The 25,774-nt window shown below is 35.9% G+C and overlaps 1 protein-coding gene and 26 non-coding genes across 30 annotated transcripts in view; all 27 read right to left on the reverse strand.

Annotated features, from left to right (window-relative positions):
* Positions 1-25,774, reverse strand: part of LOC149803522 (uncharacterized) — an 88,772-nt gene that overhangs the window by 13,275 nt on the left and 49,723 nt on the right. The window lies entirely within an intron of this gene.
* On the reverse strand, positions 3,228-3,293 carry LOC149803523 (small nucleolar RNA SNORD31). Its single transcript, XR_016420404.1, has one exon. It is a non-coding gene; the product is annotated as a small nucleolar RNA SNORD31 (small nucleolar RNA).
* Positions 3,979-4,045, reverse strand: LOC149803524 (small nucleolar RNA SNORD31). The gene has a single exon (XR_016420329.1). It is a non-coding gene; the product is annotated as a small nucleolar RNA SNORD31 (small nucleolar RNA).
* LOC149803525 (small nucleolar RNA SNORD31) lies at positions 4,667-4,735 on the reverse strand. Its single transcript, XR_016420387.1, has one exon. It is a non-coding gene; the product is annotated as a small nucleolar RNA SNORD31 (small nucleolar RNA).
* LOC149803526 (small nucleolar RNA SNORD31) lies at positions 5,441-5,507 on the reverse strand. Its single transcript, XR_016420330.1, has one exon. It is a non-coding gene; the product is annotated as a small nucleolar RNA SNORD31 (small nucleolar RNA).
* Positions 6,131-6,196, reverse strand: LOC149803527 (small nucleolar RNA SNORD31). The gene has a single exon (XR_016420398.1). It is a non-coding gene; the product is annotated as a small nucleolar RNA SNORD31 (small nucleolar RNA).
* Positions 7,594-7,662, reverse strand: LOC149803528 (small nucleolar RNA SNORD31). Its single transcript, XR_016420390.1, has one exon. It is a non-coding gene; the product is annotated as a small nucleolar RNA SNORD31 (small nucleolar RNA).
* On the reverse strand, positions 8,368-8,434 carry LOC149803529 (small nucleolar RNA SNORD31). The gene has a single exon (XR_016420331.1). It is a non-coding gene; the product is annotated as a small nucleolar RNA SNORD31 (small nucleolar RNA).
* Positions 9,058-9,123, reverse strand: LOC149803530 (small nucleolar RNA SNORD31). Its single transcript, XR_016420400.1, has one exon. It is a non-coding gene; the product is annotated as a small nucleolar RNA SNORD31 (small nucleolar RNA).
* On the reverse strand, positions 9,835-9,901 carry LOC149803531 (small nucleolar RNA SNORD31). Its single transcript, XR_016420332.1, has one exon. It is a non-coding gene; the product is annotated as a small nucleolar RNA SNORD31 (small nucleolar RNA).
* On the reverse strand, positions 10,522-10,587 carry LOC149803532 (small nucleolar RNA SNORD31). The gene has a single exon (XR_016420391.1). It is a non-coding gene; the product is annotated as a small nucleolar RNA SNORD31 (small nucleolar RNA).
* Positions 11,296-11,362, reverse strand: LOC149803533 (small nucleolar RNA SNORD31). Its single transcript, XR_016420336.1, has one exon. It is a non-coding gene; the product is annotated as a small nucleolar RNA SNORD31 (small nucleolar RNA).
* On the reverse strand, positions 11,985-12,050 carry LOC149803534 (small nucleolar RNA SNORD31). Its single transcript, XR_016420401.1, has one exon. It is a non-coding gene; the product is annotated as a small nucleolar RNA SNORD31 (small nucleolar RNA).
* Positions 12,754-12,820, reverse strand: LOC149803535 (small nucleolar RNA SNORD31). The gene has a single exon (XR_016420337.1). It is a non-coding gene; the product is annotated as a small nucleolar RNA SNORD31 (small nucleolar RNA).
* Positions 13,439-13,506, reverse strand: LOC149803536 (small nucleolar RNA SNORD31). The gene has a single exon (XR_016420403.1). It is a non-coding gene; the product is annotated as a small nucleolar RNA SNORD31 (small nucleolar RNA).
* LOC149803537 (small nucleolar RNA SNORD31) lies at positions 14,242-14,308 on the reverse strand. The gene has a single exon (XR_016420333.1). It is a non-coding gene; the product is annotated as a small nucleolar RNA SNORD31 (small nucleolar RNA).
* On the reverse strand, positions 14,932-14,997 carry LOC149803538 (small nucleolar RNA SNORD31). Its single transcript, XR_016420402.1, has one exon. It is a non-coding gene; the product is annotated as a small nucleolar RNA SNORD31 (small nucleolar RNA).
* LOC149803539 (small nucleolar RNA SNORD31) lies at positions 15,701-15,767 on the reverse strand. Its single transcript, XR_016420338.1, has one exon. It is a non-coding gene; the product is annotated as a small nucleolar RNA SNORD31 (small nucleolar RNA).
* LOC149803540 (small nucleolar RNA SNORD31) lies at positions 16,386-16,453 on the reverse strand. The gene has a single exon (XR_016420339.1). It is a non-coding gene; the product is annotated as a small nucleolar RNA SNORD31 (small nucleolar RNA).
* Positions 17,189-17,255, reverse strand: LOC149803541 (small nucleolar RNA SNORD31). Its single transcript, XR_016420335.1, has one exon. It is a non-coding gene; the product is annotated as a small nucleolar RNA SNORD31 (small nucleolar RNA).
* Positions 17,881-17,946, reverse strand: LOC149803542 (small nucleolar RNA SNORD31). The gene has a single exon (XR_016420392.1). It is a non-coding gene; the product is annotated as a small nucleolar RNA SNORD31 (small nucleolar RNA).
* LOC149803543 (small nucleolar RNA SNORD31) lies at positions 18,637-18,703 on the reverse strand. The gene has a single exon (XR_016420395.1). It is a non-coding gene; the product is annotated as a small nucleolar RNA SNORD31 (small nucleolar RNA).
* LOC149803544 (small nucleolar RNA SNORD31) lies at positions 22,711-22,776 on the reverse strand. Its single transcript, XR_016420393.1, has one exon. It is a non-coding gene; the product is annotated as a small nucleolar RNA SNORD31 (small nucleolar RNA).
* Positions 23,467-23,533, reverse strand: LOC149803545 (small nucleolar RNA SNORD31). Its single transcript, XR_016420396.1, has one exon. It is a non-coding gene; the product is annotated as a small nucleolar RNA SNORD31 (small nucleolar RNA).
* On the reverse strand, positions 24,155-24,220 carry LOC149803546 (small nucleolar RNA SNORD31). Its single transcript, XR_016420394.1, has one exon. It is a non-coding gene; the product is annotated as a small nucleolar RNA SNORD31 (small nucleolar RNA).
* LOC149803547 (small nucleolar RNA SNORD31) lies at positions 24,911-24,977 on the reverse strand. The gene has a single exon (XR_016420397.1). It is a non-coding gene; the product is annotated as a small nucleolar RNA SNORD31 (small nucleolar RNA).
* LOC149803548 (small nucleolar RNA SNORD31) lies at positions 25,597-25,662 on the reverse strand. Its single transcript, XR_016420389.1, has one exon. It is a non-coding gene; the product is annotated as a small nucleolar RNA SNORD31 (small nucleolar RNA).

The following is a 25,774-nucleotide window of genomic DNA, read 5'->3' on the forward strand; positions in this document are numbered from 1 at the left end:
GCATTAATTTTTCAGTTGTTTTCTATATAATGAATAACCATATGTAGCTCAGAAAAGATTTGTGCAAAATGGATCTATTGTTTGGCAGCTGATCTAAAACAGACTCAGGATGAAAGCACCAACAGCTAATCACAACAACAAAAAATTCAATTTTTTAATTAAAAAAAAAACAGAATAGAGATGCTGGAATCATCTTAGATTTATTTTCGTGAACATGACTATATATAAAGGGGCAAATGAGCCAAAGTCACAAAATATAGTTGGGCCATCTTAAGTAGAGCTTTATACACTATGTTTTTATGCAAACGGCATGGTACCAGACTCCAGTAGTAGAATTGTGGACATATTTAGATGTTAATTTGATTTCACTGAATTCTTTGTAAGTTTTAATTTGCTTTCCCCCATTATTTGCTATCGTAATGTAATTTTTTTCTACTGGAATAGAGTTCAGTTCTGACTGATTGTTTTATTTTACACTTTATAAAAACACTATCCAATGCTGACCTAGTTCCTGACCTTGATTCAAAACCAGTAAGAGATGTATACTTTTTATACAAAAATTCTTTCTCAGTGTAAAATTAATAAAGTGGAATTGAGATTATACTTGGAGTACGTAACAAATAACATGTATCAATTAGGTTTTTCAATAGGACTGACACACGTCAGGGCATCTGTTTTGTATTGTAGCTAGATTTATTACTGATGTTTTGAGAAAGAATAGTCATTAGTGCCTTAACACTTGAGAAGCTAAGTGTTTTACATTGTGACTAGTTTGGGGGCTTATTATTTTGTTTTCAATTTATTTGGATTTCATGTTTGTTTTCCCTGGAAGTGCTCTAAATTAATTCCTAGATAAGGACAGTTATTGAAATTTACACAGAATTCAAACACTGGAATATTATTTTCTGCGATTCAAAAAAGAACTGTTGACATATCAGTATGATGCTGACCACAACATACATGATTTTCCATTGTGGATTTCATCGGGATTCAAACTCAGTTTCATTAAGACTTTTTGTTTCCAGGATTTCTATTTTTTTAATTCTTGGATTACTTTTGGATTTGATTCATAAAAACGTAAGTTCTTTTTGTCATTTTCAACTTGTTTTTCCAGGGAAATAAATTATTTGTTAAATTTTATAAAGCTTGTTGTCTTCACGTTATGTTTTGTAAGAGCCTAAACATAACAACATGCATGGCTCAAAAGTGCTGCCAAAAATATGGGGCCGTCCATTTAGTACCTATGCAGATATCTGGCAAAGCTTGAGCCCACCCCACCACCACCACCACTTCGTACACATGCACTTTTTTTTTATGCCCCCCCCCACCTGTGTACACATGCTTGATGCACCCCTTTTTCTATAGAACGGCCTATATTTAATCCACACAGAAACGATCAAGGATTAATAAAACATAGTCCAATGATGCTGAATGTCTGCCAGCATCCAAGAAATAAGTTTGTATAGTGTCTGCTAAAATTCAAATGCCGAGTGAACCATCAAACAAGTTATGTATTAGACAAATTATTATCAAAGTTTTACCCCCACCCCACCCCATTTCCTATGTGTATGTACATTATCAATAGACCCACCATATGCAAGCGTATGCATTTGGGTTAACCCACCTCCCCCTCCATGCGTATGCACAAAATGGACAGCCTCTATGGATTTAGAGTACATGCAACGGTCACAAGGCCATCACAAGGTTAGTGGAGTTGATGAGTGCCAAGTGACTAATGCTTTTTCCTGTTTCAAAAACTAGACAAATAGTTAAGGATTTCATTTGTATATTTTTCTTGCTGATTAGCATTACACTTACTGAATAAACATTTGTTAAATATTGAAAACCAATGTTTTTGATAGTTGATTCTTGGTCAAATCATTTTGCAGAAATGACATTTTCTTAAGTAGTAGATGTGTAAGTTTTTTAGTATAAAGTCTTCTTCATGAAACCTAGATAACATTAAACTGGACTAGTTTAAAAATGGCATATTACATACAAATTGTCAAAAATCTTTCAGCTGTACTATTTAAAATTTCAAATGATTTCTGGTAGCAACCAAGCCATGCAGAGCACATGTTAATAAATGGTAGATACTGTACATTGTTACACACAACAGATGAGTGTAGGTTAAATTGCACAGCTGCTTTATTATTCTTGTGAATAACTTATAGAATTAGCTTCATTTTCTATATTGTCACAGCCATATATGTAACATATGCATAAAAAGGATTAAGTCTGGTAGAAATGCAAATCTAAATTGGATTTCTCATGAAAGTCATCAAATGGTGTTGTCACGCAGTCAAGGGGTTCATGTAAAACAAAAGGTCTTATTATGCAGCAAAGGGTTAAACAATCATGATAAAAATCTGTTTAAAAAAAGCTTAAAACAATAATAGGTGCAGCAAATAAATTCAACTTTTTCATTTTGTCAACATCTTTTTATTATATTTTGTTGACACTGCAAAGTTTTTTTATACAATTAACAGAATAAATGATGCAATAAAGGTCTTTAAAAAGATAACAGGGATACCACAGAATATACAATATAACAATCTACTTCTGAAATTGGTGTCAAAATGTAGAACAGAATGGGATCAGTTCAGGTCAATCTTCACTATCATTCAACATTATCATTAATGTTATAATCTGTATCAATAATTTAGGGGCTACAATAATGACATTAAAGCTGCATGTAAAGACAAGTATGTTGGGGTGTGTGTCAGATGAAACCAATCCCTCATTCTTATCAGACTGGGAGGCGTGATCATCATCAGTTGTCACATTACTTTTTTTTAAAAGTTCCTTACTTAACAAAAAGCGGGGCCCCAAGTGGCCAAGTGGTCTAAAGCGCTCTCCATCACGGATCATTGCCATTTCACCTCTGTCTGCGTGGGTTCAAGTCTCGGGCTTGGCAAATGTGGATATGTGAGAAAGCTTGCTGGTAGCTTCTCGTGGGTCACTGGTTCTTTCCGGAGTTTTCCCGGGTTCGTCCTCCACCATTAATACTGGCCGCCATGTACAGCCTATCTTGTGCTGAAAAATGGCGTTAAACCCTATAACAAAAACTTAACAAAAAGAAATTAATTTTTAAATAGCAGAAAAAATTTAAAATCATGGTTTGCCTTTGTTGTGTTTGATGCCATTTGACAGAACAAGATTGGCTACATATAGTGATCAATATACATCTTAGTGAAAGAACTTTGTCAGATTCAATTTCATTCCACTGTGTGTCAGAAGAAACCAATCCTCATTTTTGTCAGACTGGGGCGGTTACGTCATCATCATTCATCACAACGTGGTAAATTGCTTTGTACAAAGTACTTATTAAAAGTAACCAATATTATTTCTTTCCTCTTTTTATTAAGTCAACAAAGCATGCTAGAGCTGATAAAGAATTTTCACCAAGGAAATCAAGAGTATACTAAGAATCCTGAAATATATAACTACATCTTTATAGATCCAACCATTCCCCTGCTTCCATTCTCTTTTCATGTAGAACTTCTTTTGTTACCCTAAATGAGCAAAAGGGACTAGTGATATATATCCCAGACAGCATAATTTTTCCCTGCATGACACCCTGTTGGTGGTTGCTGCAGGTGACTCATCCACCACCATCTAATAATCTTTTATTCCACCATGGGTGCAAAATGGTAGGAATGATCTGGATAGGACAGCATTTCTCCCTTATCTCAAAGACAGCTTTTTAGCTATTTATATTTGCCAGCCTAGGACAGATGGGGACCATAGTCAAGGTCTTTACTTTAAATGATGCAGTAAGGTTCGTTGAAAAGATAAAAGGAAAACCATAGACTACAATAAAAAGAACAATCTACTTGATTTTCAACTTTTCTTTATCTGGAGTCAACTTTAGATCATCTTCAAAATCATTCAACATTCTGACTAATGTGGTAATTTGTATCATTAATTTAGCAGCTAAAATAATGACAGTAATGCTACATGTAAAGTATGCTGGGGTGTGTGTCAGATGAAACCAATCCCTCATTATTATCAGACTGGGGCGGATTGATCATCATCATTCATCACAATTTTGCAAATTACTTTAACTTCCTTACTTAACAAAAAGAGATTAATTATTTAATAGCAGCTTGAAATTACAAATGGGGGTTTGCCTTTGTTGTGTTTGATCCCATTTTCCAGCACAAGATGGGCTAGATATGGCACTCAGTATATATCTTAGAGAAAGAACTTTGGAAAACTCTTCAGATGGACAACTGACACAGAAAGCTACTGGCAAGCTTTCTGGCATTCACATATTAGTCAATCAATGACTTTGAACCTACGTTAGAGAACTGAATGATCAGTCAAGGCAACTGCCTATGACCACTTGGTCATCAGAAGGCCCTCATTATTTGACAAATAATTAGCAGCTTTAAAAGCTCAGTTAATCTTGCACTTGTCATAGATTCCATTACACAACTAGGTATCATACGTGTGTCAATCACAAACAAGTACGATACTTGTGATATTCCCAACAATTTTCCAAAAAATTCCATTGTCATTTTATCACAATGCACAACAGCATGGAGTCAACTTGGCACATTTTCATGATCAATTCATTCAATCTTTTGATTAATGAGACAATTGTATCCGAGGGCAGAAATAATGGCGGGACAACTGAGTGGAAAGATATGCATACTGGGTTGTTGTGTCAGAAGAAACCAATCCTCACTTTTGTCAGACTGGGGCGGTTACGACATCATCATTCGTCACAACATGGCAAATTGCTTTGTACAAAGTACTTATTAAAAGTAATCAATATTATTTCTTTCCTCTTTTTATTAAGTCAACAAAGCATGCTATAGCTGATAAAGAATTTTCACAAAGGAAATCAAGAGTATACTAAGAATGCTGAAATATATAGCTATATCCTTACATATCCAACCCTTCCCATGCTTCCATTCTCTTTTCATTTAGAACTTCTTTTGTTAACCGAAATGAGCAAAAGGGACAAGTGATATATATCCCAGACAGCATAATTTTTCCCTGCACGACACCCTGTTGGTGGTTGCTGCAGGTGACTCATCCACCACCATCAAATATTGTTTTATTCCACCATGGTTGCAAAATGGTAGGAATGATCTGGATAGGACAGCATTTCTCCCTTATCTCAAAGACAGCATTTTAGCTATTTATATTTGCCAGCCTAGGAAAGATGGGGACCATAGTCAAGGTCTTTACTTTAAATGATGCAGTAAGGTTCATTAAAAAGATAAAAGGAAAACCACAGACTAAAATAAAAAGAACAATCTACTTGATTTTCAACTTTTCTTTATCTGGTGTTAAAATGTATAACAAGAAGGAGTCAACTTTAGATCATCTTCAAAATCATTCAACATTCTGACTAATGTGGTAATTTGTATCATTAATTTAGCGGCTAAAATAATGACAGTAATGCTACATGTAAAGTATGCTGGGGTGTGTGTCAGATGAAACCAATCCCTCATTATTATCAGACTGGGGCGGATTGATCATCATCATTCATCACAGTTTTGCAAATTACTTTAACTTCCTTACTTAACAAAAAGAGATTAATTATTTAATAGCAGCTTGAAATTACAAATGGAGGTTTGCCTTTGTTGTGTTTGATGCCATTTTCCAGCACAAGATGGGCTAGATATGGTGCTCAGTATATATCTCAGAGAAAGAACTTTGGAAAACTCTTCAGATGGACAATTGACACAGAGAAAGCTACTGGCAAGCTTTCTGGCATTCACATATTAGTAAATTAATGACTTTGAACATACGTTAGAGAACTGAATGATCAGTCAAGGCAAGTGCCTATGACCACTTGGACATCAGAAGGCCCTCATAAATTGACAAATAATTAGCAGCTTTAAAAGCTCAGTTAACCTGGCACTTGTCATGATTCCATTACACAACTCCTAGGTATCATACATGTGTCAATCACAAACAAGTACGATACTTGTGAAATTCCAATGATTTTCCAAAAATTCCATTGTCATTTTATCACAATGCACAACTGCATCGAATCAACGTGGCTCATTTTCATGATCTATTCATTCAAAGCTTCGATTAATGAAACAATTGTATCCGAGGGCAGAAATAATGGGGGTACAACTGAGTGGAAAGACAAGCATACTGGGTTGTTGTGTCAGAAGAAACCAATCCTCATTTTCGTCAGACTGGGGCGGTTACGACATCATCATTCATCACAACATGGTAAATTGCTTTGTACAAAGTACTTATTAAAAGTAACCAATATTATTTCTTTCCCCTTTTGTTAAGTCAACAAATCATGCTATAGATGATAAAGAATTTTCACAAAGGAAATCAAGAGTATACTAAGAATGCTGAAATATATAGCTACATCCTTACAGATCCAACCCTTCCCATGCTTCCATTCTCTTTTCATTTAGAACTTCTTTTGTTACCCGAAATGAGCAAAAGGGACTAGTGATATATATCCCAGACAGCATAATTTTTCTCTGCATGACACCCTGTTGGTGGTTGCTGCAGGTGACTTATCCACCACCATCAAATAATAAAGTTTTACTCCACCATGGGTGAAAAATGGTAAGAATGATCTGGATAGGACAGCATTTCTCCCTTATCTCAAAGACAGCATTTTAGCTATTTATATTTGCCAGCCTAGGACAAATGGGGACCATAGTCAAGGTCTTTACTTTAAATGATGCAGTAAGGTTTGTTAAAAAGATAAAAGGAATACCATAAAATAAAATAAAAAGAACAAGCTTCTTGATTTTCAACTTTTCTTTATCTGGTGTCAAAATGTATAAGAGCAAGGAGTCAACTTTAGATCATCTTCAAAATCATTCAACATTCTGACTAATGTGGTAATTTGTATCATTAATTTAGTGGCTAAAATAATGACAGTAATGCTACATGTAAAGTATGCTGGGGTGTGTGTCAGATGAAACCAATCCCTCATTATTATCAGACAGGGGCGGATTGATCATCATCATTCATCACAATTTTGCAAATTACTTTAACTTCCTTACTTAACAAAAAGATATTAATTATTTAATAGCTTAAAATTACAAATGGAGGGTTGCCTTTGCTGTGTTTGATGCCATTTTCCAGCACAAGATGGGCTAGATATGGCACTCAGTATATATCTTAGAGAAAGAACTTTGGAAAACTCTTCAGATGGACAATTGACAGAGAGAAAGCTACTGGCAAGCTTTCTGGCATTCACATATTAGTCAATCAATGACTTTGAACCTACGTTAGAGAACTGAATGATCAGTCAAGGCAACTGCCTATGACCACTTGGTCATCAGAAGGCCCTCATTATTTGACAAATAATTAGCAGCTTTAAAAGCTCAGTTAATCTTGCACTTGTCATAGATTCCATTACACAACTAGGTATCATACGTGTGTCAATCACAAACAAGTACGAAACTTGTGAAATTCCCAACGATTTTCCAAAAAATTCCATTGTCATTTGATCACAATGCACAACAGCATGGAGTCAACTTGGCACATTTTCATGATCAATTCATTCAATCTTTTGATTAATGAGACAACTGTATCCGAGGGCAGAAATAATGGCGGGACAACTGAGTGGAAAGATATGCATACTGGGTTGTTGTGTCAGAAGAAACCAATCCTCATTTTTGTCAGACTGGGGCGGTTACGACATCATCATTCGTCACAACATCGTAAATTGCTTTGTACAAAGTACTTATTAAAAGTAATCAATATTATTTCTTTCCTCTTTTTATTAAGTCAACAAAGCATGCTATAGCTGATAAAGAATTTTCACAAAGGAAATCAAGAGTATACTAAGAATGCTGAAATATATAGCTATATCCTTACATATCCAACCCTTCCCATGCTTCCATTCTCTTTTCATTTAGAACTTCTTTTGTTAACCGAAATGAGCAAAAGGGACTAGTGATATATATCCCAGACAGCATAATTTTTCCCTGCACGACACCCTGTTGGTGGTTGCTGCAGGTGACTCATCCACCACCATCAAATATTGTTTTATTCCACCATGGTTGCAAAATGGTAGGAATGATCTGGATAGGACAGCATTTCTCCCTTATCTCAAAGACAGCATTTTAGCTATTTATATTTGCCAGCCTAGGAAAGATGGGGACCATAGTCAAGGTCTTTACTTTAAATGATGCAGTAAGGTTCATTAAAAAGATAAAAGGAAAACCATAGACTAAAATAAAAAGAACAATCTACTTGATTTTCAACTTTTCTTTATCTGGTGTTAAAATGTATAACAGGAAGGAGTCAACTTTAGATCATCTTCAAAATCATTCAACATTCTGACTAATGTGGTAATTTGTATCATTAATTTAGCGGCTAAAATAATGACAGTAATGCTACATGTAAAGTATGCTGGGGTGTGTGTCAGATGAAACCAATCCCTCATTATTATCAGACTGGGGCGGATTGATCATCATCATTCATCACAGTTTTGCAAATTACTTTAACTTCCTTACTTAACAAAAAGAGATTAATTATTTAATAGCAGCTTGAAATTACAAATGGAGGTTTGCCTTTGTTGTGTTTGATGCCATTTTCCAGCACAAGATGGGCTAGATATGGTGCTCAGTATATATCTCAGAGAAAGAACTTTGGAAAACTCTTCAGATGGACAATTGACACAGAGAAAGCTACTGGCAAGCTTTCTGGCATTCACATATTAGTAAATTAATGACTTTGAACCTACGTTAGAGAACTGAATGATCAGTCAAGGCAAGTGCCTATGACCACTTGGACATCAGAAGGCCCTCATAAATTGACAAATAATTAGCAGCTTTAAAAGCTCAGTTAACCTGGCACTTGTCATGATTCCATTACACAACTCCTAGGTATCATACATGTGTCAATCACAAACAAGTACGATACTTGTGAAATTCCAATGATTTTCCAAAAATTCCATTGTCATTTTATCACAATGCACAACTGCATCGAATCAACGTGGCTCATTTTCATGATCTATTCATTCAAAGCTTCGATTAATGAAACAATTGTATCCGAGGGCAGAAATAATGGGGGTACAACTGAGTGGAAAGACAAGCATACTGGGTTGTTGTGTCAGAAGAAACCAATCCTCATTTTCGTCAGACTGGGGCGGTTACGACATCATCATTCATCACAACATGGTAAATTGCTTTGTACAAAGTACTTATTAAAAGTAACCAATATTATTTCTTTCCTCTTTTCATTAAGTCAACAAATCATGCTATAGCTGATAAAGAATTTTCACAAAGGAAATCAAGAGTATACTAAGAATGCTGAAATATATAGCTACATCCTTACAGATCCAACCCTTCCCATGCTTCCATTCTCTTTTCATTTAGAACTTCTTTTGTTACCCGAAATGAGCAAAAGGGACTAGTGATATATATCCCAGACAGCATAATTTTTCTCTGCATGACACCCTGTTGGTGGTTGCTGCAGGTGACTTATCCACCACCATCAAATAATAAAGTTTTACTCCACCATGGGTGAAAAATGGTAAGAATGATCTGGATAGGACAGAATTTCTCCCTTATCTCAAAGACAGCATTTTAGCTATTTATATTTGCCAGCCTAGGACAAATGGGGACCATAGTCAAGGTCTTTACTTTAAATGATGCAGTAAGGTTTGTTAAAAAGATAAAAGGAATACCATAAAATAAAATAAAAAGAACAAGCTTCTTGATTTTCAACTTTTCTTTATCTGGTGTCAAAATGTATAAGAGCAAGGAGTCAACTTTAGATCATCTTCAAAATCATTCAACATTCTGACTAATGTGGTAATTTGTATCATTAATTTAGCAGCTAAAATAATGACAGTAATGCTACATGTAAAGTATGCTGGGGTGTGTGTCAGATGAAACCAATCCCTCATTATTATCAGACTGGGGCGGATTGATCATCATCATTCATCACAATTTTGCAAATTACTTTAACTTCCTTACTGAACAAAAAGATATTAATTATTTAATAGCTTAAAATTACAAATGGAGGGTTGCCTTTGCTGTGTTTGATGCCATTTTCCAGCACAAGATGGGCTAGATATGGCACTCAGTATATATCTTAGAGAAAGAACTTTGGAAAACTCTTCAGATGGACAATTGACAGAGAGAAAGCTACTGGCAAGCTTTCTGGCATTCACATATTAGTCAATCAATGACTTTGAACCTACGTTAGAGAACTGAATGATCAGTCAAGGCAACTGCCTATGACCACTTGGTCATCAGAAGGCCCTCATTATTTGACAAATAATTAGCAGCTTTAAAAGCTCAGTTAATCTTGCACTTGTCATAGATTCCATTACACAACTAGGTATCATACGTGTGTCAATCACAAACAAGTACGATACTTGTGAAATTCCCAACGATTTTCCAAAAAATTCCATTGTCATTTTATCACAATGCACAACAGCATGGAGTCAACTTGGCTCATTTTCATGATCAATTCATTCAATCTTTTGATTAATGAGATAATTGTATCCAAGGGCAGAAATAATGGCGGGACAACTGAGTGGAAAGACAAGCATACTGGGTTGTTGTGTCAGAAGAAACCAATCCTCATTTTTGTCAGACTGGGGCGGTTACGACATCATCATTCATCACAACATGGTAAATTGCTTTGTACAAGGTACTTATTAAAAGTAATCAATATTATTTCTTTCCTCTTTTTATTAAGTCAACAAATCATGCTATAGCTGATAAAGAATTTTCACAAAGGAAATCAAGAGTATACTAAGAATCCTGAAATATATAGCTACATCCTTACATATCCAACCCTTCCCATGCTTCCATTCTCTTTTCATTTAGATCTTCTTTTGTCAACCGAAATGAGCAAAAGGGACTAGTGATATATATCCCAGACGGGATAATTTTTCCCTGCACGACACCCTGTTGGTGGTTGCTGCAGGTGACTCATCCACCACCATCAAATATTGTTTTATTCCACCATGGTTGCAAAATGGTAGGAATGATCTGGATAGGACAGCATTTCTCCCTTATCTCAAAGACAGCATTTTAGCTATTTATATTTGCCAGCCTAGGAAAGATGGGGACCATAGTCAAGGTCTTTACTTTAAATGATGCAGTAAGGTTCGTTAAAAAGATAAAAGGAAAACCATAGACTAAAATAAAAAGAACAATCTACTTGATTTCCAACCTTTCTTTATCTGGTGTTAAAATGTATAACAGGAAGGAGTCAACTTTAGATCATCTTCAAAATCATTCAACATTCTGACTAATGTGGTAATTTGTATCATTAATTTAGCGGCTAAAATAATGACAGTAATGCTACATGTAAAGTATGCTGGGGGGTGTGTCAGATGAAACCAATCCCTCATTATTATCAGACTGGGGCGGATTGATCATCATCATTCATCACAGTTTTGCAAATTACTTTAACTTCCTTACTTAACAAAAAGAGATTAATTATTTAATAGCAGCTTGAAATTACAAATGGAGGTTCGCCTTTGTTGTGTTTGATGCCATTTTCCAGCACAAGATGGGCTAGATATGGTGCTCAGTATATATCTCAGAGAAAGAACTTTGGAAAACTCTTCAGATGGACAATTGACACAGAGAAAGCTACTGGCAAGCTTTCTGGCATTCACATATTAGTAAATTAATGACTTTGAACCTACGTTAGAGAACTGAATGATCAGTCAAGGCAAGTGCCTATGACCACTTGGTCATCAGAAGGCCCTCATAAACTGACAAATAATTAGCAGCTTTAAAAGCTCAGTTAATCTTGCACTTGTCATAGATTCCATTACACAACTAGGTATCATACGTGTGTCAATCACAAACAAGTACGATACTTGTGATTTTCCCAACGATTTTCCAAAAAATTCCTTGTCATTTTATCACAATGCACAACAGCATGGAGTCAACTTGGCTCATTTTCATGATCAATTCATTCAATCTTTTGATTAATGAGACAATTGTATCCGAGGGCAGAAATAATGGCGGGACAATTGAGTGGAAAGACAAGCATCCTGGGTTGTTGTGTCAGAAGAAACCAATCCTCATTTTCGTCAGACTGGGGCGGTTACGACATCATCATTCATCACAACATGGTAAATTGCTTTGTACAAAGTACTTATTAAAAGTAATCAATATTATTTCTTTCCTCTTTTTATTAAGTCAACAAATCATGCTATAGATGATAAAGAATTTTCACAAAGGAAATCAAGAGTATACTAAGAATCCTGAAATATATAGCTACATCCTTACATATCCAACCCTTCCCATGCTTCCATTCTCTTTTCATTTAGATCTTCTTTTGTTAACTGAAATGAGCAAAAGGGACTAGTGATATATATCCCAGACAGCATAATTTTTCCCTGCACGACACCCTGTTGGTGGTTGCTGCAGGTGACTCATCCACCACCATCAAATATTGTTTTATTCCACCATGGTTGCAAAATGGTAGGAATGATCTGGATAGGACAGCATTTCTCCCTTATCTCAAAGACAGCATTTTAGCTATTTATATTTGCCAGCCTACGACAAATGGGGACCATAGTCAAGGTCTTTACTTTAAATGATGCAGTAAGGTTCGTTGAAAAGATAAAAGGAATACCATAAAATAAAATAAAAAGAACAAGGCACTTGATATTCAACTTTATCTGGTGTTAAAATGTATAACAGTAAGGAGTCAACTTTAGATCATCTTCAAAATCATTCAACATTCTGACTAATGTGGTAATTTGTATCATTAATTTAGCAGCTAAAATAATGACAGTAATGCTACATGTAAAGTATGTTGGGGTGTGCGTCAGATGAAACCAATCCCTCATTATTATCAGACTGGGGCGGATTGATCATCATCATTCATCACAATTTTGCAAATTACTTTAACTTCCTTACTTAACAAAAAGAGATTAATTATTTAATAGCAGCTTGAAATTACAAATGGAGCTTTGCCTTTGTTGTGTTTGATGCCATTCTCCAGCACAAGATGGGCTAGATATGGCACTCAGTATATATCTTAGAGAAAGAACTTTGGAAAACTCTTCAGATGGACAATTGACACAGAGAAAGCTACTGGCAAGCTTTCTGGCATTCACATATTAGTCAATGACACTGAACCTACGTTAGAGAACTGAATGATCAGTCAAGGCAACTGCCTATGACCACTTGGTCATCAGAAGGCCCTCATTATTTGACAAATAATTAGCACCTTTAAAAGCTTAGTTAATCTTACACTTGTCATAGATTCCATTACACAACTAGGTACCATACTTGTGTCAACCACACACAAGTATGATACTTGTGAAATTCACAACAATTTTTCAAAACTTCCATTGTCATTTTATCACAATACACAACTGCATCGAATCAACGTGGCTCATTTTCATGATCTATTCATTCAAAGCTTCGATTAATGAAACAATTGTATCCGAGGGCAGAAATAATGGGGGTACAACTGAGTGGAAAGACAAGCATACTGGGTTGTTGTGTCAGAAGAAACCAATCCTCACTTTTGTCAGACTGGGGCGGTTAAGACATCATTCATCACAACATGGTAAATTGTTTTGTACAAAGTACTTATTAAAAGTAACCAATTTTATTTCTTTCCTCTTTTTATTAAGTCAACAAAGCATGCTATAGCTGATAAAGAATTTTCACAAAGGAAATCAAGAGTATACTAAGAATGCTGAAATATATAGCTACATCCTTACAGATCCTGAAATATATAGTTACATCATTACAGATCCAACCCTTCCCATGCTTCCATTCTCTTTTCATTTAGAACTTCTTTTGTTAACCGAAATGAGCAAAAGGGACTAGTGATATATATCCCAGACAGCATAATTTTTCTCTGCATGACACCCTGTTGGTGGTTGCTGCAGGTGACTTATCCACCACCATCAAATAATAAAGTTTTACTCCACCATGGGTGAAAAATGGTAGGAATGATCTGGATAGGACAGCATTTCTCCCTTATCTCAAAGACAGCATTTTAGCTATTTATATTTGCCAGCCTAGGACAAATGGGGACCATAGTCAAGGTCTTTACTTTAAATGATGCAGTAAGGTTCATTAAAAAGATAAAAGGAATACCATAAAATAAAATAAAAAGAACAAGCTTCTTATTTTCAACTTTTCTTTATCTGGTGTCAAAATGTATAAGAGCAAGGAGTCAACTTTAGATCATCTTCAAAATCATTCAACATTCTGACTAATGTGGTAATTTGTATCATTAATTTAGCGGCTAAAATAATGACAGTAATGCTACATGTAAAGTATGCTGGGGTGTGTGTCAGATGAAACCAATCCCTCATTATTATCAGACTGGGGCGGATTGATCATCATCATTCATCACAATTTTGCAAATTACTTTAACTTCCTTACTTAACAAAAAGAGATTAATTATTTAATAGCAGCTTGAAATTACAAATGGGGGTTTGCCTTTGTTGTGTTTGATCCCATTTTCCAGCACAAGATGGGCTAGATATGGTGCTCAGTATATATCTTAGAGAAAGCATTTTGGAAAACTCTTCAGATGGACAATTGACACAGAGAAAGCTACTGGCAAGCTTTCTGGCATTCACATATTAGTAAATTAATGACTTTGAACCTACGTTAGAGAACTGAATGATCAGTCAAGGCAAGTGCCTATGACCACTTGGACATCAGAAGGCCCTCATAAATTGACAAATAATTAGCAGCTTTAAAAGCTCAGTTAACCTGGCACTTGTCATGATTCCATTACACAACTCCTAGGTATCATACATGTGTCAATCACAAACAAGTACGATACTTGTGAAATTCCAATGATTTTCCAAAAATTCCATTGTCATTTTATCACAATGCACAACTGCATCGAATCAACGTGGCTCATTTTCATGATCTATTCATTCAAAGCTTCGATTAATGAAACAATTGTATCCGAGGGCAGAAATAATGGGGGTACAACTGAGTGGAAAGACAAGCATACTGGGTTGTTGTGTCAGAAGAAACCAATCCTCATTTTCGTCAGACTGGGGCGGTTACGACATCATCATTCATCACAACATGGTAAATTGCTTTGTACAAAGTACTTATTAAAAGTAACCAATATTATTTCTTTCCTCTTTTTATTAAGTCAACAAATCATGCTATAGCTGATAAAGAATTGTCACCAAGGAAATCAAGAGTATACTAAGAATGCTGAAATATATAACTACATCCTTACATATCCAACCCTTCCCATTCTTCCATTCTCTTTTCATTTAGAACTTCTTTTCTTACCCTAAATGAGCAAAAGGGACAAGTGATAAATATCCCAGACAGCATAATTTTTCCCTGCATGACACCCTGTTGGTGGTTGCTGCAGGTGACTCATCCACCACCATCAAATATTGTTTTATTCCACCATGGTTGCAAAATGGTAGGAATGATCTGGATAGGACAGCATTTCTCCCTTATCTCAAAGACAGCATTTTAGCTATTTATATTTGCCAGCCTACGACAAATGGGGACCATAGTCAAGGTCTTTACTTTAAATGATGCAGTAAGGTTCGTTGAAAAGATAAAAGGAATACCATAAAATAAAATAAAAAGAACAAGGCACTTGATATTCAACTTTATCTGGTGTTAAAATGTATAACAGTAAGGAGTCAACTTTAGATCATCTTCAAAATCATTCAACATTCTGACTAATGTGGTAATTTGTATCATTAATTTAGCAGCTAAAATAATGACAGTAATGCTACATGTAAAGTATGTTGGGGTGTGCGTCAGATGAAACCAATCCCTCATTATTATCAGACTGGGGCGGATTGATCATCATCATTCATCACAATTTTGCAAATTACTTTAACTTCCTTACTTAACAAAAAGAGATTAATTATTTAATAGCAGCTTGAAATTACAAATGGAGCTTTGCCTTTGTTGTGTTTGATGCCATTCTCCAGCACAAGATGGGCTAGATATGGCACTCAGTATATATCTTAGAGAAAGAACTTTGGAAAACTCTTCAGATGGACAATTGACACAGAGAAAGCTACTGGCAAGCTTTCTGGCATTCACATATTAGTCAATGACACTGAACCTACGTTAGAGAACTGAATGATCAGTCAAGGCAACTGCCTATGACCACTTGGTCATCAGAAGGCCCTCATTATTTGACAAATAATTAGCACCTTTAAAAGCTTAGTTAATCTTACACTTGTCATAGATTCCATTACACAACTAGGTACCATACTTGTGTCAACCACACACAAGTATGATACTTGTGAAATTCACAACAATTTTTCAAAACTTCCATTGTCATTTTATCACAATACACAACTGCATCGAATCAACGTGGCTCATTTTCATGATCTATTCATTCAAAGCTTCGATTAATGAAACAATTGTATCCGAGGGCAGAAATAATGGGGGTACAACTGAGTGGAAAGACAAGCATACTGGGTTGTTGTGTCAGAAGAAACCAATCCTCACTTTTGTCAGACTGGGGCAGTTAAGACATCATTCATCACAACATGGTAAATTGTTTTGTACAAAGTACTTATTAAAAGTAACCAATTTTATTTCTTTCCTCTTTTTATTAAGTCAACAAAGCATGCTATAGCTGATAAAGAATTTTCACAAAGGAAATCAAGAGTATACTAAGAATGCTGAAATATATAGCTACATCCTTACAGATCCTGAAATATATAGTTACATCATTACAGATCCAACCCTTCCCATGCTTCCATTCTCTTTTCATTTAGAACTTCTTTTGTTACCCGAAATGAGCAAAAGGGACTAGTGATATATATCCCAGACAGCATAATTTTTCTCTGCATGACACCCTGTTGGTGGTTGCTGCAGGTGACTTATCCACCACCATCAAATAATAAAGTTTTACTCCACCATGGGTGAAAAATGGTAGGAATGATCTGGATAGGACAGCATTTCTCCCTTATCTCAAAGACAGCATTTTAGCTATTTATATTTGCCAGCCTAGGACAAATGGGGACCATAGTCAAGGTCTTTACTTTAAATGATGCAGTAAGGTTCATTAAAAAGATAAAAGGAATACCATAAAATAAAATAAAAAGAACAAGCTTCTTATTTTCAACTTTTCTTTATCTGGTGTCAAAATGTATAAGAGCAAGGAGTCAACTTTAGATCATCTTCAAAATCATTCAACATTCTGACTAATGTGGTAATTTGTATCATTAATTTAGCAGCTAAAATAATGACAGTAATGCTACATGTAAAGTATGCTGGGGTGTGTGTCAGATGAAACCAATCCCTCATTATTATCAGACTGGGGCGGATTGATCATCATCATTCATCACAATTTTGCAAATTACTTTAACTTCCTTACTTAACAAAAAGAGATTAATTATTTAATAGCAGCTTGAAATTACAAATGGGGGTTTGCCTTTGTTGTGTTTGATCCCATTTTCCAGCACAAGATGGGCTAGATATGGTGCTCAGTATATATCTTAGAGAAAGCATTTTGGAAAACTCTTCAGATGGACAATTGACACAGAGAAAGCTACTGGCAAGCTTTCTGGCATTCACATATTAGTAAATTAATGACTTTGAACCTACGTTAGAGAACTGAATGATCAGTCAAGGCAAGTGCCTATGACCACTTGGACATCAGAAGGCCCTCATAAACTGACAAATAATTAGCAGCTTTAAAAGCTCAGTTAACCTGGCACTTGCCATGATTCCATTACACAACTCCAAAGGTACCATACTTGTGTCAATCACACACAAGTACGATACTTGTGAAATTCGCAATGATTTTCCAACAATTCCATTGTCATTTTATCACAATGCACAACAGCATGGAATCAACTTGGCTCATTTTCATGACCTATTCATTCAAAGTTTCGATTAACAAGACAATTGTATCTGAGGGCAGAAATAATGGCGGGACAACTGAGTGGAAAGACAACCATACTGGGTTGTTGTGTCAGAAGAAACCAATCCTCATTTTTGTCAGACTGGGGCGGTTACGACATCATCATTCATCACAACATGGTAAATTTACTTATTAAAAGTAACCAATATTATTTCTTTCCTCTTTTTATTAAGTCAACAAATCATGCTATAGCTGATAAAGAATTGTCACCAAGGAAATCAAGAGTATACTAAGAATGCTGAAATATATAACTACATCCTTACATATCCAACCCTTCCCATTCTTCCATTCTCTTTTCATTTAGAACTTCTTTTCTTACCCTAAATGAGCAAAAGGGACAAGTGATAAATATCCCAGACAGCATAATTTTTCCCTGCATGACACCCTGTTGGTGGTTGCTGCAGGTGACTCATCCACCACCATCAAATATTGTTTTATTCCACCATGGTTGTAAAATGGTAGGAATGATCTGGATAGGACAGCATTTCTCCCTTATCTCAAAGACAGCATTTTAGCTATTTATATTTGCCAGCCTAGGACAAATGGGGACCATAGTCAAGGTCTTTACTTTAAATGATGCAGTAAGGTTCGTTAAAAAGATAAAAGGAATACCATAAAATAAAAAGAACAAGCTACTTGATATTCAACTTTTCTTTATCTGGTGTTAAAATGTATAACAGTAAGGAGTCAACGTTTGATCATCTTCAAAATCATTCAACATTCTGACTAATGTGGTAATTTGTATCATTAATTTAGCGGCTAAAATAATGACAGTAATGCTACATGTAAAGTATGCTGGGGTGTGCGTCAGAAGAAACCAATCCCTCATTATTATCAGACTGGGGCGGATTGATCATCATCATTCATCACAATTTTGCAAATTACTTTAACTTCCTTACTTAACAAAAAGAGATTATTTAATAGCAGCTTAAAATTACAAATGGAGGTTTGCCTTTGTTGTGTTTGATCCCATTTTCCAGCACAAGATGGGCTAGATATGGCGCTCAGTATATATCTTAGAGAAAGAACTTTGGAAAACTCTTCAGATGGACAATTGACACATAGAATGCTAATGGCAAGCTTTCTGGCATTCACATACAGTGGAACCCCGCTATAACGCGCCCCGCCATAACGCGAATTCGGATATAACGCGGTCGTAGCATGGCTCCCGAAATTTCGTATATTCATTCACACATGGAGAAAAAAAATTTGGAGAAAAGTGAAAAAAACAAAAAAAAACCAAGAAATTAACTTCATTTTGGGCATGAGATTAGTTGTGACTTTTAAAATAATATGATCGTGGCATGGTTCCTGAAATTTGAAGTTCATTTACAAGTACGTGTATTTTTATCGGACCATGAAAATATTTGTTTAACGTACGAGAAATAGTGTGTAAAACGTTTATTATAATTTGGTGGAAGAATTCGCGTATGACTTTTAATAATAAACGATCGGAACTTAACAATTTATCCAGGTTCTTTAAGTGATTTTGGAGAAGTGATCGTGTATGAATTCTAAAATAATACGATATATATAACGTATGAGAAATAGTGTGTACAACGCTTGGCTTCTGAAATTTATCAATTTGAACAGGTTGTGGTGAAGCTCCGTATTCTACTCTAGAAGAGAAAACTGGTTTCATTAGGTTTTTGAATTGTTAAGCCGAAGTAAACATTATCGGAAGTGTTACTTATTACGGATCCATGAGTAAAGCCAGTAAATCGTCTTTGTGATTGTCTTCCATGAATTCTGTATACAGTCGTTGCTCAAACAATAGCCGACATGGGCTTCTTATTTAACTGCAATCACAGCCAAGCAGCAGACAAAGCTGTGGTTGATACAAGAGTCGCACAATTTAATAAACATCAAAGGACGAAAGCCGCCAACATGTATGCTGTGCTTGGCGGTGTGATCAAACAACAAACAGTTGAAAGTAAATAATATCCACTTTATTATCTGTAAATTAAAAGGGTATGAAATTGTACATCCGTTCAGCTTAATTTTGTTTTATATAAAAAGTGATTCATAACCATTGCAGGCCTTCATTACTTAGTTATCGAGCTTTATCTGTGTACGTTGTTTGCTTATATAAAAAAATATTTTACTGTTATGGAAAAGCAAGTTCAAAAACGCAAGTCATTTTCTGCTAAAGAGAAACTGTATGCCCTAGATCAACTAAAGAAGGGCAAACAACAAACTCAGCTTGCCAGAGATCTAGGAATCAGCGAGTCCACTTTGCTATGGTGGAAAACAGATGAAGGAAAGCTCTGTAGTCTACCCAACATTCTTGAAGAGGAAACTGGTTTACAGCATAAAAGGGTTAAGTTAGCTAATGACAATGTCCTAGATTCAGCTTTGTACCAATGGTTTGTACAAGCTCGCTCAGAAGGTGTTCCAATTTCTGGCCCAATTCTGAAAGCCCAAGCAGAGAAATTTGATCGCCGTATCAATGGAGATGATTCCAAATTTAAGGCGAGTAATGGCTGGCTAGACAGATTCAAGAAAAGGCACGCTATCAGCCAAGTTCTTGTGTCTGGGGAAATCCGCTCCGCTGACAAAGAGGCTGCCAATTCCTACCCGATTGGGCTTAAAAAGTTGCTGGAGGACGGTTGCTACACAGCCGACCAAGTTTACAACTGCGATGAGACTGGTTTATGTTAGAAAATGTTACCCGATCGCACCCTTGCAACCAAGACTGACAGTCACAAACGAGAAGGTTTCAAGAAGAGGAAGGACAGAGTGACTCTCTTATTTTGTGTTAACAAGTCTGGCAGCCACAAAGTCAGACCTCTGATGATTGGAAAATCGAAAGCTCCCAGATGTTTTCATCATGTAAATATGAAGGCACTTCCATTTCAGTACACTAACAGCAAGAATGCTTGGATGAATAGCTCCATATTTGACAACTGGTTTCACAAAACATTCGTTCCAGATGTTTGGGCTCATTTACGAAAACTCAAGCTGGAGGAAAAAGCTCTCCTCCTGCTGGATAATTGCCCTGCCCACCCCCCCAGTGGAAAATCTTGTCAGCAGTGATGGCAAGATCAAAGTTTCGTACCTCCCAAAAAACACTACGTCAGAAATCCAGCCACTTGACCAAGGCATAATTTCCGTATTTAAACAAAATTATCGCCGTGAAATGATAAAGGGAATGGTAGCAGATAATAACGCATCTGTCGACACATCATTGGCATTACTCAACTTAAAAGAAGTATGTCACCTTGGAGGTAAAGCCTGGGATGCTATCACTGCACGCTGCATTGAATGATGCTGGATAAAGGGTCTTGGGCCAGCTTTTACGCCCTCGACACAAAATGATAGTGACGATGAGCTTGAATTTACAGGATTCACTGAAGACGACATACGTTTAGCAGAAGAAGCACTCAAAAAATACGAGCACAGTCATCATGATATCCTTAACTGGTATTCAGTAGATGACATCTGCCCTATATACGAACACATATCAGATGACGAAATTGTTACAAATGTCAGCAGGAAGAATGAAGCTGCACAATCAGAACCTGAAACCAGTGACGATAATGATAACGATGACGATGGCACCCCAACTCCCCCACCAAAAGTGTCTGAAGCAGTAGTACATTTAGAAGCAAGTTTAAGGTGGCTGGAAACACAAGATGTTGACAGCGTCAAAGTCCTTCAATTAAGAAACATTCTTGACTTTGCTAGAACCCAACAGTTCGCGGCAAAGAAGCAAACGTCACTGGATATATTTTTCAAGAAATGATGAAATTTAAATTTGGAACCACACTGACTTTGCACTTTGCGCAACGATTAATTTAGCAGTTTTCACATGTTTCTTTTGATGTTCACAAAATCTGAAATAAAAGTTATTTGCACGCTGAAATCATGCGTTGATTGTTAATTATTCTTGCAGTTGTCGCATATGATAAAATTTTAGCAGTATGAAATTTGTACAGACACCGTATGTAGACCCGGGAATAGCTGCATGCAATGACCGTACGATATCAGACGGCAAGTAAATGGTTTCAGTATTTTGTTCATCCTATATTTTACACGACGAATTCAGACTATTACAAAATTATTGAATATTTTAAATCTGTACGATTTTCAATGAAATTACATCCATTATGGATGAACTGCATGCCACGACGGCACGGTAGCATACGGTGTTGATACACTTTTCATGATATAGCGATAGTCTGGTATTATCGGTCAATCTGTATTATCGTTCAAACAAATAAAAATTAGTAAATGTTTTTAATGCACAGTAATAACCTATAAATATATTAGCCATCGATTATTTTGAATATATCTTAATTAATGCATTCCAGTTAATATTCATCTGATGATAAGCCGACTTTTGATCATTGTACATGTATACACGTATATGTTCTCGGAAAAAAAGTTAAATATTGTAAAACCCCGCATTAACGCGACCCCGCTTTTAACGCGATCCGATTTTATGGACCCCGATCATCGTGTTATAGCGGGGTTCCACTGTATTAGTAAATTAATGACTTTGAACCTATGTTAGAGAACTGAATGATCAGTCAAGGCAAGTGCCTATGACCACTTGGACATCAGAAGGCCCTCATAAACTGACAAATAATTAGCAGCTTTAAAAGCTCAGTTAACCTGGCACTTGCCATGATTCCATTACACAACTCCAAAGGTACCATACTTGTGTCAATCACACACAAGTACGATACTTGTGAAATTCGCAATGATTTTCCAACAATTCCATTGTCATTTTATCACAATGCACAACAGCATGGAATCAACTTGGCTCATTTTCATGACCTATTCATTCAAAGTTTCGATTAACAAGACAATTGTATCTGAGGGCAGAAATAATGGCGGGACAACTAAGTGGAAAGACAAGCATACTGGGTTGTTGTGTCAGAAGAAACCAATCCTCATTTTTGTCAGACTGGGGCGGTTACGACATCATCATTCATCACAACATGGTAAATTTACTTATTAAAAGTAACCAATATTATTTCTTTCCTCTTTTTATTAAGTCAACAAATCATGCTATAGCTGATAAAGAATTGTCACCAAGGAAATCAAGAGTATACTAAGAATGCTGAAATATATAACTACATCCTTACATATCCAACCCTTCCCATTCTTCCATTCTCTTTTCATTTAGAACTTCTTTTCTTACCCTAAATGAGCAAAAGGGACAAGTGATAAATATCCCAGACAGCATAATTTTTCCCTGCATGACACCCTGTTGGTGGTTGCTGCAGGTGACTCATCCACCACCATCAAATATTGTTTTATTCCACCATGGTTGCAAAATGGTAGGAATGATCTGGATAGGACAGCATTTCTCCCTTATCTCAAAGACAGCATTTTAGCTATTTATATTTGCCAGCCTAGGAAAGATGGGGACCATAGTCAAGGTCTTTACTTTAAATGATGCAGTAAGGTTCGTTAAAAAGATAAAAGGAATACCATAAAATAAAAAGAACAAGCTACTTGATATTCAACTTTTCTTTATCTGGTGTTAAAATGTATAACAGTAAGGAGTCAACGTTTGATCATCTTCAAAATCATTCAACATTCTGACTAATGTGGTAATTTGTATCATTAATTTAGTGGCTAAAATAATGACAGTAATGCTACATGTAAAGTATGCTGGGGTGTGCGTCAGAAGAAACCAATCCCTCATTATTATCAGACTGGGGCGGATTGATCATCATCATTCATCACAATTTTGCAAATTACTTTAACTTCCTTACTTAACAAAAAGAGATTATTTAATAGCAGCTTAAAATTACAAATGGAGGTTTGCCTTTGTTGTGTTTGATCCCATTTTCCAGCACAAGATGGGCTAGATATGGTGCTCAGTATATATCTTAGAGAAAGAACTTTGGAAAACTCTTCAGATGGACAATTGACACATAGAATGCTACTGGCAAGCTTTCTGGCATTCACATATTAGTAAATTAATGACTTTGAACCTACGTTAGAGAACTGAATGATCAGTCAAGGCAAGTGCCTATGACCACTTGGACATCAGAAGGCCCTCATAAACTGACAAATAATTAGCAGCTTTAAAAGCTCAGTTAACCTGGCACTTGCCATGATTCCATTACACAACTCCAAAGGTACCATACTTATGTCAATCACACACAAGTACGATACTTGTGAAATTCGCAATGATTTTCCAACAATTCCATTGTCATTTTATAACAATGCACAACAGCATGGAATCAACTTGGCTCATTTTCATGACCTATTCATTCAAAGTTTCGATTAACAAGACAATTGTATCTGAGGGCAGAAATAATGGCGGGACAACTGAGTGGAAAGACAAGCATACTGGGTTGTTGTGTCAGAAGAAACCAATCCTCATTTTTGTCAGACTGGGGCGGTTACGACATCATCATTCATCACAACATGGTAAATTTACTTATTAAAAGTAACCAATATTATTTCTTTCCTCTTTTTATTAAGTCAACAAATCATGCTATAGCTGATAAAGAATTGTCACCAAGGAAATCAAGAGTATACTAAGAATGCTGAAATATATAACTACATCCTTACATATCCAACCCTTCCCATTCTTCCATTCTCTTTTCATTTAGAACTTCTTTTCTTACCCTAAATGAGCAAAAGGGACAAGTGATAAATATCCCAGACAGCATAATTTTTCCCTGCATGACACCCTGTTGGTGGTTGCTGCAGGTGACTCATCCACCACCATCAAATATTGTTTTATTCCACCATGGTTGCAAAATGGTAGGAATGATCTGGATAGGACAGCATTTCTCCCTTATCTCAAAGACAGCTTTATAGCTATTTATATTTGCCAGCCTAGGAAAGATGGGGACCATAGTCAAGGTCTTTACTTTAAATGATGCAGTAAGGTTCGTTAAAAAGATAAAAGGAATACCATAAAATAAAAAGAACAAGTTACTTGATATTCAACTTTTCTTTATCTGGTGTTAAAATGTATAACAGGAAGGAGTCAACGTTTGATCATCTTCAAAATCATTCAACATTCTGACTAATGTGGTAATTTGTATCATTAATTTAGCGGCTAAAATAATGACAGTAATGCTACATGTAAAGTATGCTGGGGTGTGCGTCAGAAGAAACCAATCCCTCATTATTATCAGACTGGGGCGGATTGATCATCATCATTCATCACAATTTTGCAAATTACTTTAACTTCCTTACTTAACAAAAAGAGATTATTTAATAGCAGCTTAAAATTACAAATGGAGGTTTGCCTTTGTTGTGTTTGATCCCATTTTCCAGCACAAGATGGGCTAGATATGGCGCTCAGTATATATCTTAGAGAAAGAACTTTGGAAAACTCTTCAGATGGACAATTGACACATAGAATGCTACTGGCAAGCTTTCTGGCATTCACATATTAGTAAATTAATGACTTTGAACCTACGTTAGAGAACTGAATGATCAGTCAAGGCAACTGCCTATGACCACTTGGACATCAGAAGGCCCTCATAAATTGACAAATAATTAGCAGCTTTAAAAGCTCAGTTAACCTGGCACTTGTCATGATTCCATTACACAACTCCTAGGTATCATACATGTGTCAATCACAAACAAGTACAATACTTGTGAAATTCCAATGATTTTCCAAAAATTCCATTGTCATTTTATCACAATGCACAACAGCATGGAATCAACTTGGCTCATTTTCATGACCTATTCATTCAAAGTTTCGATTAACAAGACAATTGTATCTGAGGGCAGAAATAATGGGGGTACAACTGAGTGGAAAGACAAGCATACTGGGTTGTTGTGTCAGAAGAAACCAATCCTCATTTTTGTCAGACTGGGGCGGTTACAACATCATCATTCATCACAACATGGTAAATTGCTTTGTACAAAGTACTTATTAAAAGTAACCAATATTATTTCTTTCCTCTTTTTATTAAGTCAACAAATCATGCTATAGCTGATAAAGAATTTTCAC

This window comes from Sinohyriopsis cumingii, chromosome 3 (genome assembly GCF_028554795.1).
Source record: "Sinohyriopsis cumingii isolate HCF-2022 chromosome 3, ASM2855479v2, whole genome shotgun sequence".
Lineage (NCBI taxonomy): Eukaryota > Metazoa > Mollusca > Bivalvia > Unionida > Unionidae > Sinohyriopsis > Sinohyriopsis cumingii.